The following is an 18427-nucleotide window of genomic DNA, read 5'->3' on the forward strand; positions in this document are numbered from 1 at the left end:
CCAGGGTCTTGCCCTAGGAGCCTGTCTCCAGCATGACTCTGGGGTAACTTGGAACTGACACCAGATTTCTAGAAACTGGGGGGGGGGGTGTCTCTGGATAGTTGATGGTGTTGGCCCACCTCTGTGGGCAAATGCTGCAGCCCCGGGGTTGGGTAGTACAGCAGGGACAGTAGAGGCAGCCCCAAGTTTGAGCTGTGCCTCTACCACTTTCTAGCCGTGGGACTTTGGGTAAGTGAGCAACCGCTGAGACTTAGAGCCCCGGTTCTTCATCAGAAATGGGTGTAATAATTCCTATATCATCAGGTCGTGGCGAGAACTAAATGAAGTGCCGCATTCAGTGCCCTGGGCTCCCACTCCACACCCCTGCCTCCTGGTCAGGGCCGGGTATTCACCTCCACAGCCGGGCAGGGGGCAGAGGTGTGAGCAGAGGGGAAAGTCCACGGAGCGGGAGGTCTTGGCTGCACAGGGAGAGCTACCTGGTGAGTGCCGGCCCCGCAGTTTTTCTGTAGGTGTTTGAGCCTCTGGCAACATTGCCCCATATTTATTCATTAGGGACTATGCAGGCCAGTTTGGAGTGACGCTCAGAGACCCCAGGGAGAGGCACTGAAATCCAGAAATAATTCCAGGGCATCTCAGGGGCACTCCTGCTCCCCGTTTCCCCTCCTCCTCGCCCTCCTCCCCCAGGCGGCCTCCAGCACACCCTCCCACCTCCTCCCCCCACCCTGCCGTCCACATCTGGATTCAACTAGGGAACAACAGGCTTTCTGTGAAGGCCTCCACCTTCTTCTGTGCACCCCCACCCTTCTCCAGTTCAGAACTTTCGTTCTCACGGTGGGGAGGGGAGGAAGGGGTCGGAGAGCTGAGACATCTCTTTTCCCAAACCTCTGGTGTTGGGGTAAAGCCTGCACAAGGCCCCTATCCCTCCCTGTGGTCCGGATTCTGACCATTCCCTGTTGCTCAAGCTTTGCCAAGGGGCCAGAAGCCCTGGTTCAGAGCTGGGGCTGGCAGTCTGCAGGCACAAGGGGGAGACGCCAAGTCCCTGGGGGGCCGGGGAGGGGGCCTCCACCCCACTCCCTAGGCCAGGGAGCGAGGCCACCCCTCCCCACCAGAGAAGTCCTGCTGGGCTCCTGGAGACCAGACAGTAAATTAGAATGTGGCACTCACTGTTGAAGGCAGCTGTAACTCTCATTAAAGTGACATCAACCCCACCGCAGGAAGATGCTGTAAATCAGGGGAAGGGGGCATTCATCCAGGGAGAACCACAGAAGCAAAGAGAAAACCCCATAAACAGAGGAGACGTGGTGTCTGCAACTAATGGTGGGGCCCTGCCCACAGCCTCCACTGAAATGGGGGTGGGGAGGGGCTCCAGGTTCAGGGAGTGAGGTGGAGGTCTTGAGGCAGGCTCAAATCTAGCCAAGGGCACAGCCAAAGCCCTCCCTCTGGTTTTTTCTCCTCTGCCCTTTCTGCACATTCTCGGGCTGAGCCTGGTGCTGGCAGCAGAGCTGGCTTATGTCCCTGCAGGGGTGGGGGGGGGAGGCACTGTTGGGGACAGATCACTGTTCACCAGCTTTCTCGATGGTAAGAGGAGCAGCTGGCATTAGCTGTTAGAATTATTTCATGGGTTAAAAAAAAAAAAGAATTATTTCATGGGAAAGATAAGCTGGTGGCCAAACACTGGGCTTAGAGCTGGCCACCGGGCTTCAAATCCTGACCCGGCTTCAAATCCTGACCCAGAGACTTGTTGTAGGTCTTGGGGGGGTGGGCGAGGGTACCTTTGGAAGCCTATGCTTTTCGGCAGAAAAATGGAAACAGTCATCATACCACAGGGGCTTGGTGTAGGTAAACCTGTGGCAGTGTGTGGCTGTCTGAAGGTGCTGTTTGTCGAATGACTAAAAGAATCCACAAATCCCTGTAACCCCAGAGGCTGGTATTTCTTTCACATCCATTCCCTGCTGCCTGAGTCTGGTTCAGCCAGTAATTTGCTGAGACCCCTTGGGCAAGTTACTAATTTTGTATTGTTGTTGTTTTTCTCCCAAGACTTTGGGTTTTTTTTCCCTGGGATATGAAGTAGTTGTTAAGAGGTTGACTCTGGCTTGGATGGTACTGCATACAGTAGCATCACGCCTTAGCCCTGGGGTCTGTAGGGCTCAAGCCCTACAGGGTCTCTATGAATAATGGGTGTCATTCCAGAACCTTCCTCTGGAATCCTTCTGGACTCCCTCCTCCCCACCCACAACGGGACACTCTGCTGGGAGGTCACATTCAACCTCTTTGCTTTATAGACAGGGGAGTGGGGTGGGGGTGGGGTGGGGGGTGCTCCATTCTGAGGAAGGGTCAAAGCCACCAGGCTTGCCTGAAGGTTGAGTGAAGGAGAAAGAGTGGGCTGGGGAATTCCTGCATGTTCCTCTTTCACGGGCATCAGAATGACCTGGAGGGCCTGTGAAATGACAGAGGGGGTGAGGGGGCTCTTGCCAGAGTTCTGTTTCAGCAGGTCCGAGGTGGGGTCCAAGAAGGGCATTTCTAATCAGTTCTCAGGTGATGCCGACGCTGCTGGCGAGAGGGGTCTTGCCAGAATTCAGGCTCCCTTTCCTGTTACTGCTGCTCAGGTGAATGGGAAGGTGAGGCCAACTCCAAGATGCCACTGCACATGCTTCCGAGTCACCTGGGAGCCTCAGAGGCCAGCATCCACAGGTGCTCACGGAGCTGGCCTGGGTCCTCCAGTGGAACATGTGTTCTGAGCCTTCTGAGAGCTCCCCGGCCGCAGAGCGCACTGGGGTTGCAAATTCAACTTCCTGAGGGCCTCGCTCACTCCTTCCCACCAAAAAAAAGGTTAGTGATAAGGGAGGGTGGGGGGATAGAGAAAAAAGCAGGAATTAAATTGGGTGGAATGGTCTAGAAGAGCCGTTTAGCATGATGATAAGTTGAAAGGAAAGGCGGGACAGTCAGGCTCCTGAAACCCAGAAATGACGCTGGGCTTGGGGAAGGAAGGATGATTCACGTCTGCAGGGGGCCAGCTGGACGCAGAGCGGGTACAGGCGGCCCTGCTGATTTAAAGGTGCTTCTGGGGCACATCTCACTGCCAGGGAGGGAGGCTGATGGTGGGTGAATGTGGCCTCCCAGACTTCCTGAGGGTCAGGAGCAGGGGTGAGGTGAGGGAGGGCCAGGAGGGCCGCCGGCTTCACCAGCAGGACCTGACTCACCCACATGCAAAGCCTGGCTCACGAGAAGCACCCTAATGCCCCGCACCTGCCATCTCCTTTCTGGGCACCCCTGTACTGTTCTTCAATCTCTTGAGAAAGCCAGGCCCGAGGCCAAACCCCCCTCCAGGGACAGTGTCCAGGGGCTCAGGACCTGCTGCCTGCACACCAACCCCACTTCCCATCCTGCAATTAGTGGCGTCCAGGCCCTCTGGGGGTGCCGTGGCTATGGTGATCCATTTTCTTCACCCCCACGAAATGACACATGGCCTGCAACAGGAAGGGATGAACTCGTGGGGGCACAAGAAAGAATTACTGGAATAGGGGCTGACTTTGAATTTATGGTGTGTGTGCTCACAATGTGACCCTAGTGCTGCAGCTTTTACAGCACTCCACCATTTGCATTACAGTATTTTGTGCTTCCCACAACCCCAAGAGGAAGGCAGAGAGGTTATTAGATCCAATTTAAAAATGACAAATATGGGGCACCTCAGTGGTTGAGTGTCTACCTTCGGCTCAGGCTGTGATCCTGGGGTCCTGGGATGGAGTCCCAAGAGGAGCCTGCTTCTCCCTCTGCCTATGTGTCTGCCTCTCTCTGTATGTCTCTCATGAATAAATAAATAAAATCTTTTTTAAAAATGACAAATATGAGGGTACGAGGCACCTGGGTGGCTCAGTCAGTTGAGCATCTGACCCTTGATTTTGGCTCAGGTCCCTCATGTACCCAGTGGTCTTGGGGTCTGGGATAGAGCCCTGTGTCAGGCTCTGCACTCAGTAGGGAGTCTGCTGGTGATTCCCTCCCTCCCTCTGCCTCTGTCCCTCCTTCCTTCAAATCAATCAATCTTTGTTTTTTTTTTTTTTAAAGATTTATTTATTTGAGAGAGAGAGACAGAGACAGAGATAGTGACAGCACAAGCAGAAGGAGAGGGAGAAGCAGGCTCCCAGCTGAGCAGGGAGCCTGATGTGGGGATCGATCCCAGGACCCTGAGATCAATAAATAAACCTTTGAAAAAGTAAAAATGAGAAAAATGGGAGTAAAAAGAAATGAAAGAACTTGCCCAAAGCAGCACACCTAAGTAAGAATTGGGCCCCAGCAGGAATGGCCGGCTGCTCATTCCCATTCGGCTTCTCTCCTACAAGGGAATTTAACTCCCTCTTGGAAACTGATGTTATGCTCGGGGTAGGAAGAGAGAGGCGGGAGGCTGTAGTCTGTAGTCGTGGGTGCTGGGGTGCAGGGCCCAGAGCCCCCCTCCAGGCTGGAGGCCCTGGTTGGGAGGCTCACAGCTCTGGGCCTGCAGAACCACCTCAGCTGGAGGGAGCTGTGTGGCCGAACGTTAGGACTCCTCCCGAACTGGGGTGGGGGGCGGGGGGGATAGTTTCCATCTAAAGACAGGTTGACGTGGAGTATGAGGCTGGGCCCCTTGCCACGGGTGGGACATCTCTGCAGGCCACTCAGCTCCAGAAGGCCCCGCTGGTGGGCTTGGCCCAGTCCCACTTCCTTCTGTCCCCACACGGGGTGGGGGGCGGTCATCCCAGCAGCACCCCAGTATTTCTGAGATGCATTTCCTGGGAACTTCAGGCAGAAGAAGGGAGCTAACATCAGCGGGATGCTCTTTCTTTCTTTCTTTCTTTCTTTCTTTCTTTCTTTCTTTCTTCTTTCTTTCTTCTTTCTTTCTTTCTACATTGCTTCATTTAATAAATCTATGAAATAAACATTTTTGGTTTTTAATCATTGAGGAAAGGTTAAAGAAGTCCAGACCAAGTCGTATCTGGCAAAGCTGGGACTCTCACTCAGATCCACGGTGACTTTGAGGATGCCCTCTTCCCACTGTATGGGAAGTGGGGAAGACCCTTGACCCTGACCTGTGGGGTTTAAGACCACGTTCAGGCAGGGATGTGAGCACCCATGGGAGGGGCGCTCATGAGTCAGGTGCAGGTGGGGGACGCAAGGGGGCGGGGAACAGTGGCCATATGTGTTGGTCTCTGGCGGCCAAGGGGGCAGCAGGCAGCTCGGGTGGAAGGAGACCTCAGGCTGGCCACGGATCCTGGAGCCAGAGCCGCAAACACCTCCAGCCTGGGCCAGCGGCAGCCACAGCAGCAAACCCCGAATCTCCTCCCTAGGGCCCTGTGTGGTGGGGACTGCTGGCTCTGCATCTCCCCAGGGCACACGAAGGTCACCCATGCTCCAGCTGGTTGGCAAGAGCCAGACGACCCTGTCCCAGTGAGGGGAAGGGGAGCCTGAGCATCTCTGGCCCTCACAGAGCTGAGGACTTGCCCCCTGCCTGGACCCTGGGGCCAGATCTGGTTGCAGTCAGGGAGGGAAGGGGGAGTTCAAGGTCACTTTGCCACCTGCAGTGATGACCCCCTCTCCTGTCTTACAGATTTTCCCTTAGGCCCCAGCGCCCTGAACATTCTGGCCCCTTCCTGAACTTTTGTCTCTTGAGGCCTGGGTCCAGTTGGAGAGCCGTCCCCCTGAGGGGTGATGGCCTGAAATGGCATAAGGGGAAGAGCAGCAGACATGACCCTGGTTCTGGTGGGTTTTCTTAGCATGAATTGCCATCCTCTGTCAAGCTGTGGCATCAATTTGGAAAGAGGCTCATCTGAGCCGCCTTATCCCCCTGAAGATTCTGAATACATACTTACCAGTTCACATTAGTAGAAACAAACATAACTCTGTGTCTTTTCCTATTCATCAGGTCCTTCGACTGTGAACCTGAGCTGTAGGCAACGCAACCTTCCCCATCAAGTTTAAGGAGCAGGTGTCTGAAAGTAGCACCTGCTCTATACACCCTCGGGAGTTAGAAATCTCTGTTCGCTCACATACCCAGCAAAGCACCCCTCACCTCCAGAACTGAGACTGAGTACCTTGAAATGAAAAGGCAGGCCCGGGTCAGGGGCTGGGGAGCGGGGTTTGCCTGCGATAGGCCTTCCCCCAGGAGAGAACAGCAGCAAGTCTCTTTCCAGGGCTGGGCCCTGCTTTCCTCACCAGGTGGGGAATGTTCTTTCAGCCACAAAGGAGGTACATCTGTGACTGCTGTCTTTTTCTTTTCTTTAAAAAAAAAAAAAAAAAAAAGTCTTTGTGAGAAAAATCCTGTGGTTCTACTTGTTTTCTCTGAGTGGTTTGTTAGTTGAGGTGTTTGCATGCTGAGCAACACACACTAATATTTTTCCTCCTTAGCAAAACATTAATTATCCCACCCGGTAACCTTTCTCTTGGGCGTTTTTTTTTTTTTTTTTCTTTACCACCCCCTAAGCTGTGGGGCACTGAGCAATTTCTGTATTTCCTATCATCTCTGCAAGCTGACTGGTGTGTTGAAGGAGAGAGCTGTCCTCCTTGGCTGGGCGCAGGTCTGCCTCCTGGGTGCAGGCCGCTCTCCCAGCGCTGCTCACGCCGGGTGGAGCCATCTGTTTACCACCTCTCTCGTCCCCCCACACCCCCCACAAGGCTGTGAACACACTTCTGGATTCCCAACCCCCGGAATGGTGCCTGGCACATAGCAGCGGCTCTACAAAGGGTTGCTGACGAAGCAGGTGCATGAATGACATGGAAGGCGCTGCAGAAGAAAGGATGAGGAGCCAGGGGGGTACATGAGCCTCCCCTGTGGCACCCCCAGCGCCACCCCCCGCCCTTCTGTATAAGGAGCGGTTGTAGGCTCAATTTGGGTCCTTTGCTCTTCCTGGCACTTGGTGAGTCCCATGCTGTGTGCCCATCTACAGCCATTCTCAGCTGCCAGCCAGTCAGAGGGTTCATGGGGAGCCCGGTCCCCCCCTTCCCCAGCCTCCTTTCAGCTGAGGGTTCAAATGGGGCAGAGGAGATAATTCAGACCCTGGAGTCTGGGGATGGAGCCACTGGGGAGCAAGTGCAGAGCTTAGCAATCACTCAGCATCGGCCACTTCCCATCTCCCAGGTTAAAGATGAGACCCCTAAGGCCCGGAGAGCAGAGATGTCTGGTTCCTGGCTACCTAGCTCCTAGCTGGAGCGATGGGGCTGGAACTCAGGCCCAGCAGTCGGGGAAACAAGAGTGGGGGGGGGTGGGTTTCTATTCCCTGCCGCTGCCACTTCCCTGCCTCCAGGAAAGGAGGGAATGGCACCTTCCCCAGGTGTGCTGCACAAGCTCCTGTCTCCTGCCTTATCTGATCCCCGTGGCTTCCCTCTGAAGCAGGCAGTCCGGTGATGGTTGGCTCCATTTCACAGATGCGGACACTGGGGTGCAGAAAGTGAGAGTGACCTGCCCAAGGAAGCAGAGCTGGCCAGCGGCAGAGGCGGGGCTGGTGTTCGATTCTCAGAGTCCACAGCTTGTGCCCCCCCACCACTCCGTCTCTCCGATGGGGTCCCTTCTGCTGCTCTACCCCTCCATCCTGGAGCCCCAGGGCACCCGACTCCACCTGGCTGCAGCAGATACCAGATGCTCTGCTCTGGTGGTGTCCTGGGAGGTAAGACCAGAAGGCAGGATCCCGCCTCCGGCCCACGGCCAGGCCTCTGCCTCCCCCTGCAGCCTCTCTGTGGGTCCTGGAGCTCCCTGCTCTAGGACTGGGAGTCTTCAGAGGGCTCCAGCTGGGGTGCGAGGGGTGGTATCAGGGAGCTCGGCACACACCACACAGTAGGCTAATGTGCTGGATGCCGGGGAGTGCCCACCCGCACCTCCAGGCCTCCCTAGGGGTGTTGGCTGACATAAAACCTCCCTCCAGGGATCCCCGGGGGGCTCAGTGGTTTAGCGCCGCCTTCAGCCTTCAGCCCAGGGCATGATCCTGGAGTCCCCGGATCAAGTCCCACATAGGGCTCCCTGCATGGAGGCTGCTTCTCCCTCTGCCTGTGTCTCTGTTCCTCTCTCTCTCTCTCTGTGTCTCTCATGAATAAATAAATAAAATCTTTTTAAAAAAACCCTCCCTCCAACAGGACAAATTTTACAAAAGAAAACCATCCCCTAACATCCTGCCTCGGGAAAGCGGGAAAGCGGGCAGGTAGCTAGCTCACAAGGGCTTCTCTTTCAGCTCCCACCTACCCTTCGGCCCTGAACTTGAGGGAGCTATTCCCTAGCAGCAGTGAGCCCTGGGCACTGGCTTAGTCTCCACTCAGAACTTCCCAGGACAGGGTGAGTGATTAACACACTTCCTTTTTGGGCACGTGCACCCCTACTCCTCGTGTGCTCTAGATAAAGGCACCCAAGTGGCTGCTCCGTATAAATGTGTTTTCTCCAAGATAAGACTTTTGCCTTATAACCTGCCCTCCTCTAAGATTGGTTCTTGTTGCCTGGTCTCAGGAGCCAAGAGAGAGAAGATGATCTGAGCTTGTCTTGTTTATTGACGATCTGGTCTGTCTGGCCCACCCCTACACCATCAGCCATAATGCCATAATAGGTCTGTGTATAAACTAGTGCTAAGGTCATATACTGGGATCCTGTTACTATATAGCTTACCTACCAGTGAGCTGCCTCTAAAACCCAGATGCTGCACAGTCAAAGGAATTTTGCACTTTCAATAGCTGGCCCAGGGGCCTGTGGGTCTGTTCTCATCAGTGTCCTGCTTGCAAACCCAGTGGTTCTCCACTAGGGTTGTGCTCGGGCGCCTCATTCCTCACCTTGGCCCTCAAAGCTTGGCCCCATCTTCCTGGACCTGCCAGGTTGATTCTCTTCCTCCCTTTCTACCTTCCTTCCATTATTTATTTATTTATCTATCTATTTATTTATTTATTTATTTATTTAATCATGAGAGACACAGAGAGAGAGGCAGAGACACAGGCAGAGGGAGAAGCAGGCTCACTGCGGGGAGCCCGACGTGGGACTCCATCCTGGGACTCTGGGATCACAATCTGAGCCTAAGGCAGACGCTCCACCACTGAGCCACCCAGGTGTCCCATTCCTTCCACTATTTAAAGAGCTCCAGTGCAGCCCGGGTGGCTCAGCGGTTTAGCGCCACCTTCAGCTTAGGGCATGATCCTGGAGACCAGAGATCGAGTCCTGCATCGGGCTCCCTGCATGGAGCCTGCTTCTCCCTCTGCCTGGGTCTCTGCCTCTCTCTCTGTGTGTGTCTCTCACGAATAAATAAGAAAAATCTTAAAAAAAAAAAAAAAGGAAAAGGAAATTTTAAAAAAATAAATAAAGAGCTCCAGCTGGCTCCAGACCCTGTTCTAAATGCAGTGGACTTCCTTTCACTTATCTTACATGACGGGGTGGAGCCAGATAAAAGCAGATATTCAAAGAAGTCAGGTAAATTCAGGTAAGCGCTGTGAGTTCAGCGAAAAGAGTGATGTGGGGTGGTGGGAATGATGCTGAATTCTTCACCCCACCCCCAGGACCTGCACAGGTAAGTACCTCCCAGAAGGCCCGCCCACATTCACCTCCAGACTTTATCTGCCATCTGGCAGTGCACACAGTGGCTTTCAGACAGTCTGAGTCCCCTTGGGCAGCTGAGCTCTAAGCTCCCCTAGGGTAGAGAAATCATCTCCAGCTCTATGCCTTTCACTTGCCCAGCACATGCCAGGGGCAGAGTAACTGCTGGGAAAATGCAAAAGGATCTCTCCTACCTCATCAGAGCCCAGAGCACACAGGGCCCAGCCCCAGGTCATAGGCTGAGAAGAGAGCCACTTTGGTCCCCTGGAAAGGGGGGAGGGCATCGTTAAATGAGAAATTTCATCCCAGGGTTGGGGTTGGGGTGGAGGATTTAAACCAATCCAAGTAATTCTCCAACAGGAACAAGTCAAATTCTTTTAAACTTTTAAATAGTTTGCTTTGACAAGGAGCCTAAGAGTATCATGCCTATTCCTTGGCTTGGAAAGGTCTGGAACTACGCATGGGAGTGGGGGAAATTTTTCCTGTCTCTGTATTTTGATGAAGAGTAGGGGCTGCGTGTGTGGGATCGCTGCATGGGGGAGGTGGGGGTGCACTTTGCTGGATCCTATTGTTGAGTCTGTGCGCAGCGGGAGTCTGTGTGGTATCTGTGACTGTGTCTGAAATATTGGCATAGGATGCGTGTGTGGTTGGGTGCGTGGGGGTGACAGCGCATGGCTGGTGCGCGTGCGTATGTGCCGCGTGTGCTGTGGAGGGTATGGAGGTATGCTCCTGTGATCTTCCAGAAGGCAGTGGGACACTTGCCCAGGGCCCCAAGAGGTCCTCTGCACCCTTACAGAGAGAGGGCCCTGGAGAGGTGGGGCACCAGTGGTCTGGGATCTTGGGGTCCCTTGCAGCTGGGACTTTACTCTCCTGGGTGGTAGTTGGGGCTTTATAAAGGATTAGCAGCCACCAGAGCCTCCCCTCTCTGTGGGCCTTTTGGGTGACACCCTTGCCGCTTCAGCTTTCCTTTATGATCCCTTCGTTTTGAAGCCCTCTCTTCAGCACCGTCCCCACTCCCTATCCTACTGCCCAGAGCAGACACCAAAATATTTCTGTTTCCTCTGGAAAAATCCTGGGAGGTCTGTTTATGGCTTCAGCAGAGCAGCACACATCTGTGCACAGTTTAGCTGGGGCAGCTGGAAACTCAGGAACTGGAGTTTTCTGGAATTCAGAGCACACTGGGGCTTCCCTATCTCTGCACGACTGTCACGCAGCAGTGAGTTCTTGTTCAGGTAGAGAGCCCTTTGCTGATCCCGGTCTGCACGCACCCACACTCGGCGACCCGACTTCCCAGTGACATACGAGGCACGGGATGCACGAGCACACAGGTGTGCCAGCACATTCCGGGAATAATCTCGAGCATAGCTCCTTGGGGTATGGGGACCCACTTACACACACAGGGCTGGCACCCTGGGACCTGTCACACACGTGCAACGCCTCTATCTGCCAACGACGCTGATTCAGCGTCCCCACACGTGGACAGGCAACGCACACAGAAGGTGTGATTCACCTTCAGCCTCCTACGGAAACCCACCCTGGGCGGCCTCAGCTTCAGGCAACATCTGCCCAGTTGGGTAACAGGATAGGCCCGCCCTCCCCTGGAAGAGCCAGGTACTTTCGGGAGCCTGGGAATGCCCCTGTCCTTCCCTGTCCTCTGCTCCTTCCTTGATAGAGGCTGCCCTCACCTTCTCTTTGGCTCTGGGCACCTAGGATCTCCTCCTCAGTGGGTCAGCCTGAGATGTCCTCAGGCCCTGGGTGCCCAGGGCCTCGGTTGTCTCCTTACAAAGGACGCGGCGGGGTGGTGCTGGGGGGCTGCCAAGGCCCTTCTGCTCTGATGCTTTGCACCTTCTCAGCCTTGAGAGAATTTCCCCAGTCTAGGGCCAACTGGGCCAGGAACAGGCTACCTACCCTCCCAGGTCCCAGTGCTCAGGCCTCTGGGGAGGCAGGACTGCTGGGCTCTTGGGAGTACCCGAGATAGGGCCCGTGAGGAGCAGACTGGGGCCAGGGAAGGGGTCAGTGTTCCAGGAGCTGGCTGGGCAGGCAGAGGAAGGCCACTGTGTGCTGGGAGGCTAGGAGTCACCGCTGGACGTGCCAGAGGGGGCTGAAACCGGAGGAAGCTGCCCAGCTGTGCAAGGGTTAACCTGGGCTGGTGGTGGAAGGGACCAACCAGCCCTGCTGCTGGGACTTCAGATTATTCTGGAGGCCTGGAGGAGAGCTAGGAGGATGTAGGAGGGTGGCCGGCCTGAGTGAGCCCTCTGAGTTAGAGTGGCCAGCGTTCCTGGTGACACCCTGGGGCGCTGCCTTTTCTGCTGACTCCTCCAGCTCCTGGGACTCCAGCTCCTCTTCTCTGCTTTTGCTTCCCAGTGCAGCCTACATCAGATACCCTGGTGGGCTGAGCTGGGACCCAAGTGCCTTCCTAGCGCCCCCAACCACCATGGGCCCCCTCCGCAGGGCAGGACGGGGGACCCGGGGCTCCCCTATCCTGACATGCCTCTTTTGTGTCTGCACCCTATATGTCTCCAGAAGTCTCGTGGGTTCTGGGGCCACTCCTCTCACCAGTCTTCCCCATCCCCCGCCTCCCCCCCAGGACCGCATCTGTCCTCATCCCTGACCCCTCCTTCTGCTCCTTTCATTCCTTCAGGCCTGCTCTTGGATCTGCAGTTGCTGCCTCTTCTCCCTTAGCCAAACCAGGCCTCCAGATTCCAGCAAAGCTTCCCCAGTCAGGATAGGAATTTGCTCTTTAGGGCAGATGGGGTGGGGGAGGGGAGCAGGCGGAGGAAGGGGGAGAGGGTGAGTGGGAAAGAGAAAGTGGAAAGAAGCAAAAAGAACGGACTTTTACTTGGGCCTAGGAGGGAAGGAGGGATGGGCTTGGTGCGGTGGCAGGATGCCCAGTCTGGGGGTGGCCAGGGGAGCAGGTATGGAGAGAGCAAAGACAGAGCTGTGCTCCCCCAGGACCCCTTGCTTTGCTGGACACCCATTTTAGGGCTCCACCTTGCTGGGGGGTGGGCAGGGAACAAGACCCATGAACTTGGCCTCCCCAGTACAGTGTCCCAAACTCCTGATCTTCTCAAGCCGGACCATGGTGCTCCAGGGCTTCTGGTGTGGGGTGTTCCGGGCCTGGAGTGCTCTTCAACACCCCTGTCAGTACGCAGGGCAGTGTTGGTGTCCTCCAGGTCCAAAGAAATGTCTAACCTCGTGGGCCTTCCCAATCCCCCTTGGGGCCCTCCCTCTGCCTGCAAGTGCAGGCTGTACACAGACCCCACTCCTCTCTCCCTGCTCCCACAGCTTCCTGTCCATATTCACAGAAAATCACAGGGTTTTCTAACCTAACCATGGTTGGAAACCCTCTCAGAACGCCACTGGAAGCCTCCAGGTAGTCTCCATTCTTCATTTCAGATTTGTGAGCTCCGGGGCAAGTAAGGCTTCTGCACCTTAGTTTTTTTTTTTTTTTTTTTTTTAATTTTATTCATTTGTTTATTTAAGAGAGAGAGAGAAAAAAAAGAGAGCACACATGTGCACACTCAAGCAGGAGGAGCTATAAAGGCAGAGGGAAAATCTCCAGCAGACTCCCTGCTGAGCCCAGAGCCCAAGGAGGGGCTCCATCCCAGGCTCCTGACATCATGGCCTGAGCCAAAACCAAGAGTCAGAAGCTTAACCAACTGAGCCACCCAGGCGCCCCCCTGCCCCTCAGTTTCTCAAGTGCAAACTGGAGTTTGCATTTAACTGCTCTTCCCCACCAGTAGGACCCTCGTGAGGTCACCATCTGCTGAGCACCCAGACTAGTGCACAACAGCAGGAGGCCTTGCTAAACACTAGTTCCCTTCTCCTTCTCCCAGCCTTTTGCTCTCCCAACACCATTGAAGCCAGAGCACAGCAAGCTGTCCCTATTGCCCTGGGACAAACTAACGATGGCCTTGAGTCAAGGGCAAAGTACAGGAGTTTGTGATTAACTCAGGAACACGACTGACTTCCAGCGGCCAGCTGCTGAGGGGTGGGGTGGGGAGGGGAGGGGAGGAGGTTGCTGAGGGAGAATGCAGGAAGGACAGTGGGAAATTCAGAAATCCACAGGGGACAGGAGGGCAGGGAAGGCTGAGGCCAAGGCCTCTCCAGCCACAGCCAGGGGCAGAGCGGTCTACAGCCCCACCTAGCCAGTTGGGGGCCTGTCTCGGAGCCCCTGTGAGCAGGCCCTGGATGCCCCCTCCTCTGCCCATTTCCTTGAGTTGTCTTTATTTCCTGAGCAAGGTCATCCTGGCTTGGGAGGGGAGGAGCTGCTCACCCTCTGGGCACTGGGTGGGGGTGTGGGGTGGGGAGGAGCCCAGAGCAGAGAAAGCACAGCACTCCCTGCAGAACCCCAGTGCTCACCCCCCCAACCCACCCCCCTTCCCATCGGGGAGCCCCTCCTCTGCCTCTAGGCCAACCTGCCCCAGAGGACAGGCCACCTCTGCACGACTGTCCTTGAGACCTGATATTCCACACGGTGGCAGCCTGGTCCAGCATGATCCTCCTGATTTCTACCTTGAATCCTTCCTGCAAATCCAGTGAAATCCTTCAGGTTTCCAGGAGGTATTCGTGATATCAAGTAAGCAGTTTGTCCTCCCTCCCTCCCTCCCTCCAGTGGCCCCTGCCAGGATAAACCAAACTCCAGGAAGATACTAGCCTGCCATCTCCACCCCTTCCACCAACTCTGGGGGGGGGCGGCGGGGGGCCCTCCCAGCCTCCTCCCCACCGGCCACATGGGAAAATCCCCAGTGAGCCCTTCCAGTCATGTGAACGGGGCCACGATTCAAAGGCAGTGGGCAAGAAGGAGGCCGCATGGAGCAGCCAGAAAGAACCAGCCCTTTGTGCTAGACTGGGGTCCGCGGGGGAAGAGTGCATTTTTGGCGTATTTAGAAAGATTTCTTTTTTATAATGAGCAGCAGAGGAGGAGAGGGGAGGGAGGGAGAGGCAGAGAGGCCCGAGGCGGGACTTGGGAGAAGAGAGGAGGGGTGGCAGGGTGGGAGCAGAACCGTGGACAGAGGGAGGGCTGGGCAGCTCCTGGGACAGATGGGACCACTGATGGTGATGGAGGGAGGTCCCCTGGAGAGAGAGGTGCTCCTTTGGGGGAGGCAGGGGGTGGATGAAATGAAGGTGCCAGGAAAGGATTTTACTTCCATTTTACGTGTGGGAAACCAGACTCACAGGGCCACCAGGCCACTGAGCTCTCCAGCACGCTGGGCCTGTGCTGGGTGCTTCGCAAAGCCCTGCCTCGACCAGTCCTCATGACTAGCAAAGGGGACCGATGGGAGCCCCAGGCTGTCAGGATCCCCACCTTCCAGGCGGAGAGCCAGAGACCTTGAGAATCAGGCTGTTAGCTGATTCCTGGCAGAGAGGCAGCCCGCTCAGAGCTCAGAAGCCCTGGATGGCTGAGCCACTGAGCTCCCGACGCTGCGGGGGAGGGGGGCATGACAGGGTACAACCCAGGGAAGAGAGCCCCAAGGCATGATACACATGATACACGAGCACACCTAGAGGCCGCAAGGCACATGTGCCGGCTGTAGAGCCACACCTGGGTCCTTCCTTCAGGGTCAGTTCAGAAGGTCCCTCGCAGCCTTTGACAGAGCACATTTCCCATTTGGGCAACCCACCCACCCCCTTCGGTAAAATTTTATTTTAGAGAGAAAGAGCATGCACAAGCAGGCAGAGCAAGAGGGGGAAGCAGTCTTCCTGCTGAGCAGGGGACCCCTTGCGGGGCTCGATCCCAGGACCCTGAGATCATGACCAGAGCTGAAGGCAGATGCTCAACCGACTGAGCCACCCAGGTGCCCCTGACTTCCTTTTTTTTTTTTTTTTAAGATTTATTTATTTGAGAGAGAGCACAAGTAGGAGGCACAGGGAGGGAGAGCGAACCTCAAGCAAACTCCGTGCTGAGCCCAACACGGGGCTCCATCTCAAAACCCCGAGATCATGACCTGAGCCAAACCCGAGTCAGATGCTCAACTGACTGAGCCACCCATTCGCCCCCATCTGACTCCTTTTGAGAGGAGACATTTTTTGCTTTCTTCAAATGCTCTGTGTCCCCAAGAGCCTAAAAAACACCCCCCTCCCTCTGTTCTCTGGAGAGCAGACAGGAACTAGTGTCTTCAGAACACTTGCCCCCATCACCATCACCATCACCCCCAAGGGGCCCTGGTTTTCACTTGGCTTGCTGCACTGTCAGTCCCGTTTACACATTTGTTTTACCCAGGGATCGCCTTTACTGGCCTCGGATAGCCTGGCACCTGGCCCTGCACAGGCCACAGCTGAGCTGTGGTCCAGGCGTTCCACAAATACTGAGGTCCCTGCATTCACAGGCATTTCTAGAGCGCAGACTTGGTACTTGGAGCACGCAAGGAGCTGGCAAATGAGGTATAGTCCCTGGCCTGGTGGAGCCCAACCTAGCTGGGGAGATGGATGAGCCAGGAGGATGATTGCAGGGGCCTGGGGAGGTGGCAGAGGAGTGGCAAGTCCCTGAGGGCTTCCTGGAGGAGGTGGGACAAAAGAGAGAATCTCAACTCCATCAAATTCTGGAGGATTCTGGTTTGCTATCCCCTTTTCTTTGCTTTTACCATCCATTTAAAAAAAAAGCAAACAAACCAATAGTTCATCCATATTGACATAAATTGTCAATTTATTTGCAAAAATCCTTAGTGCCTGCCTACTGTGTGTCAGGCATGGTGCTGGTGTCTGGGAATTCTCCAAGGACTATGGCATCCCGAAGCTCCCAAACCAGTGAGGGAGCTGACGAGCAGGCCGGCAATGACCTCACAGAGACCACTGCAGAGTGGGCGCCAGGGAAGTCCTCCCCCTGAACCCCCTCTCCCGTTGCCATTTACAGAGGTCACGGGGCAAGTAAGTGTGGGATCGGCGACCCCTCCTCGGTTCTCAGCTTCCCAGGCCCTGATCTGACTCTGACCAGCCTGGTCCCTGCAGGAGGAAGGGGCTCACGGCCTGGGGGTGACTGCTCCAGGGGCTGGCTCTTCTCCCAGGACGTGGGGACAGCGCACCTTGCCTCCCAGGCTCCGCGAGGAAGGAGGGGATGCTGCTTCCCCTCTTCCCCACAGGCAGGTGCAGCCCTGGGAAGGGCTTTGGAGGAGCAGCCGCACAGAGACCCCCTCCTACCCCTCCTGGGCTCCTTCCTCCTCCCGCCAGCATCCCGCCCGCCCCCTCCTCATCTTTCACCCCTCCAGTCTCCCCGCTCCCCTACTCCGTTACCTTTCCCCTCCCTCCTGGTGTCTCCCCCCTTTCATCTTCTCTCTTCCTCCTCCTCCTCCTTCAGCTTTGCTCCTTGGAGCTAATTGCTTGAGGGGTGAAGACCAGGTCGACTCCTGAACACTCGGATCCATCGCCATGGTGATGCTAATTCAAGCTGAGTTCAAAGGAAATTGTTCCAGTTAAAACTAACAAGCTGGAGCTGGGGCCCCAGGAAGGACCAGTGCCAGGAGGAGGGAGCCCTGAGCCCCAAGCCCCAGAAAAATAGGAAAAACACACCCCTTGCGGCTTCCTCCCTCACATTCACTCCTTCTGGGTCCTGCGGCCTCCAGACCTGCCCGAGTCCTGGAACACCTGAGGGGTCACTGCAGGCAGCTCCCCGCCTCAGGCCCGAGCCCCAGCCACCTGGAAAGCCCTCCCATAAAGTCCTTACACAACCTCCCTCAGCCTGTGGTTCTGGGCTTTGACCACCCTTGCCGGCCTGCCTAGAGAGTTCCTACCCAAGCACACAGGCCCCTCCCCCTGCTTCCCAACAAGCAAGGTGTGGACCGGACCTGGATTAACCAGTCCTCTGGAGGCACCAGCTCTGGGCTGCGGCTGCTCTAACACTCGGTGTCTCTAAACCCACGACCCACCGGCTGCCGGTGGTATCGTCACCCCTACTTTTTGGGTGTCTGGGGATGAGAAAGTTCACAGGGGGAGAACCACCCAGAACTCCATCTGAGCTAGGCCAGGCCTGCCGGTTTAGGGAATGCCACCAGAGGCCTTGTACTGGGGGTGATGTCAAAACATAAAAGGGGAACCCTCGGTTCTGAAGTGCCACTGAATAGCCCTCTGGGCTTTCACGCAGTCCTCCTCCTGGGCCCCCAAAGCACCATGCCTGCACCTCCTTCCCTGCCAGCCCATGTCTGTTCCTCCCTCTCCTGGTCTGGGGCCCGCTCCCGTTTCTTCTTCAAGGACGGGAAGCATATCTTGTTTGTCTGTCTGTCGTACAGGATTGGCCCAGAGCGGGGGGCTGGCTGTCATCTCCCTGTGGGAATGCTGACTTGGATACCCAGGCTCTCAGGAGGGGGGTGTGAGTTGAGGTCCCCCAGATGAAGGGGACTCAAGCCTCCTGGCCTGGAGCTCAGTCTCACAGAGGCCAACTGAAGGCCTGCAGGAGGAGCCTTTCCTGGAGGACTTTGCGGTTCTAGGCCATGGGCAGAGGCCAACACCAGAATCCTGCCCCTGGCAATGCTCACCTCTCTACCCTGATCTTCGGGAAGACCTCACTCCCTTGCTCAAGCCTCAGGTGTTTTTCTTTACCCTGGAGTATCTAGTGATCCTTCCATGTACCAAAGAGATCCTTGTTGACCAGAAAAAAAAATTTTTTTTAAGATTTTGTTGAATTTATTCACGAGAGACAGAGAGAGGCAGAGACACAGGCAGAGGGAGAAGCAGCTCCCTGCAAGGAGCCTGATGCAGAACTCGATCTCAGACCCCAGGATCATGTCCTGAGCCGAAGGCAGATGCTCAACCGCTGAGCCAGCCAGGTGTCCCCAGGAGAAGAAATTTCTTGAAGGCAAAGCCTGCGTAATTGCTGGTAACACAGAGCACGGGGCCAGGAAGCTCATAGGAAAGTCCCATATTTAAAAGAATGAGTAACTTGGGGTCTGGCTGCCTCTGGGGCCAGGA

At 55.7% G+C, this 18427-nt stretch overlaps 2 long non-coding RNA genes across 3 annotated transcripts; both read left to right on the forward strand.

Moving 5' to 3' along the window:
- The first annotated feature begins 423 nt into the window (after positions 1-423).
- LOC119871996 lies at positions 424-6214 on the forward strand. The gene is made up of 3 exons (XR_005358839.1): positions 424-479; positions 2529-2829; positions 5894-6214. It is a non-coding gene; the product is annotated as an uncharacterized LOC119871996 (long non-coding RNA).
- A 7702-nt stretch (positions 6215-13916) lies between these two features.
- On the forward strand, positions 13917-18131 carry LOC119871997. 2 transcript variants are annotated; one of them, XR_005358841.1, is made up of 4 exons: positions 13917-14105; positions 15750-15910; positions 16214-16393; positions 16475-18131. It is a non-coding gene; the product is annotated as an uncharacterized LOC119871997 (long non-coding RNA). The 2 variants fall into 2 exon arrangements; XR_005358840.1 differs by having other exon boundaries at positions 16214-18131.
- Positions 18132-18427: the final 296 nt, after the last annotated feature.

This window comes from Canis lupus, chromosome 5 (assembly GCF_011100685.1).
Source record: "Canis lupus familiaris isolate Mischka breed German Shepherd chromosome 5, alternate assembly UU_Cfam_GSD_1.0, whole genome shotgun sequence".
Lineage (NCBI taxonomy): Eukaryota > Metazoa > Chordata > Mammalia > Carnivora > Canidae > Canis > Canis lupus.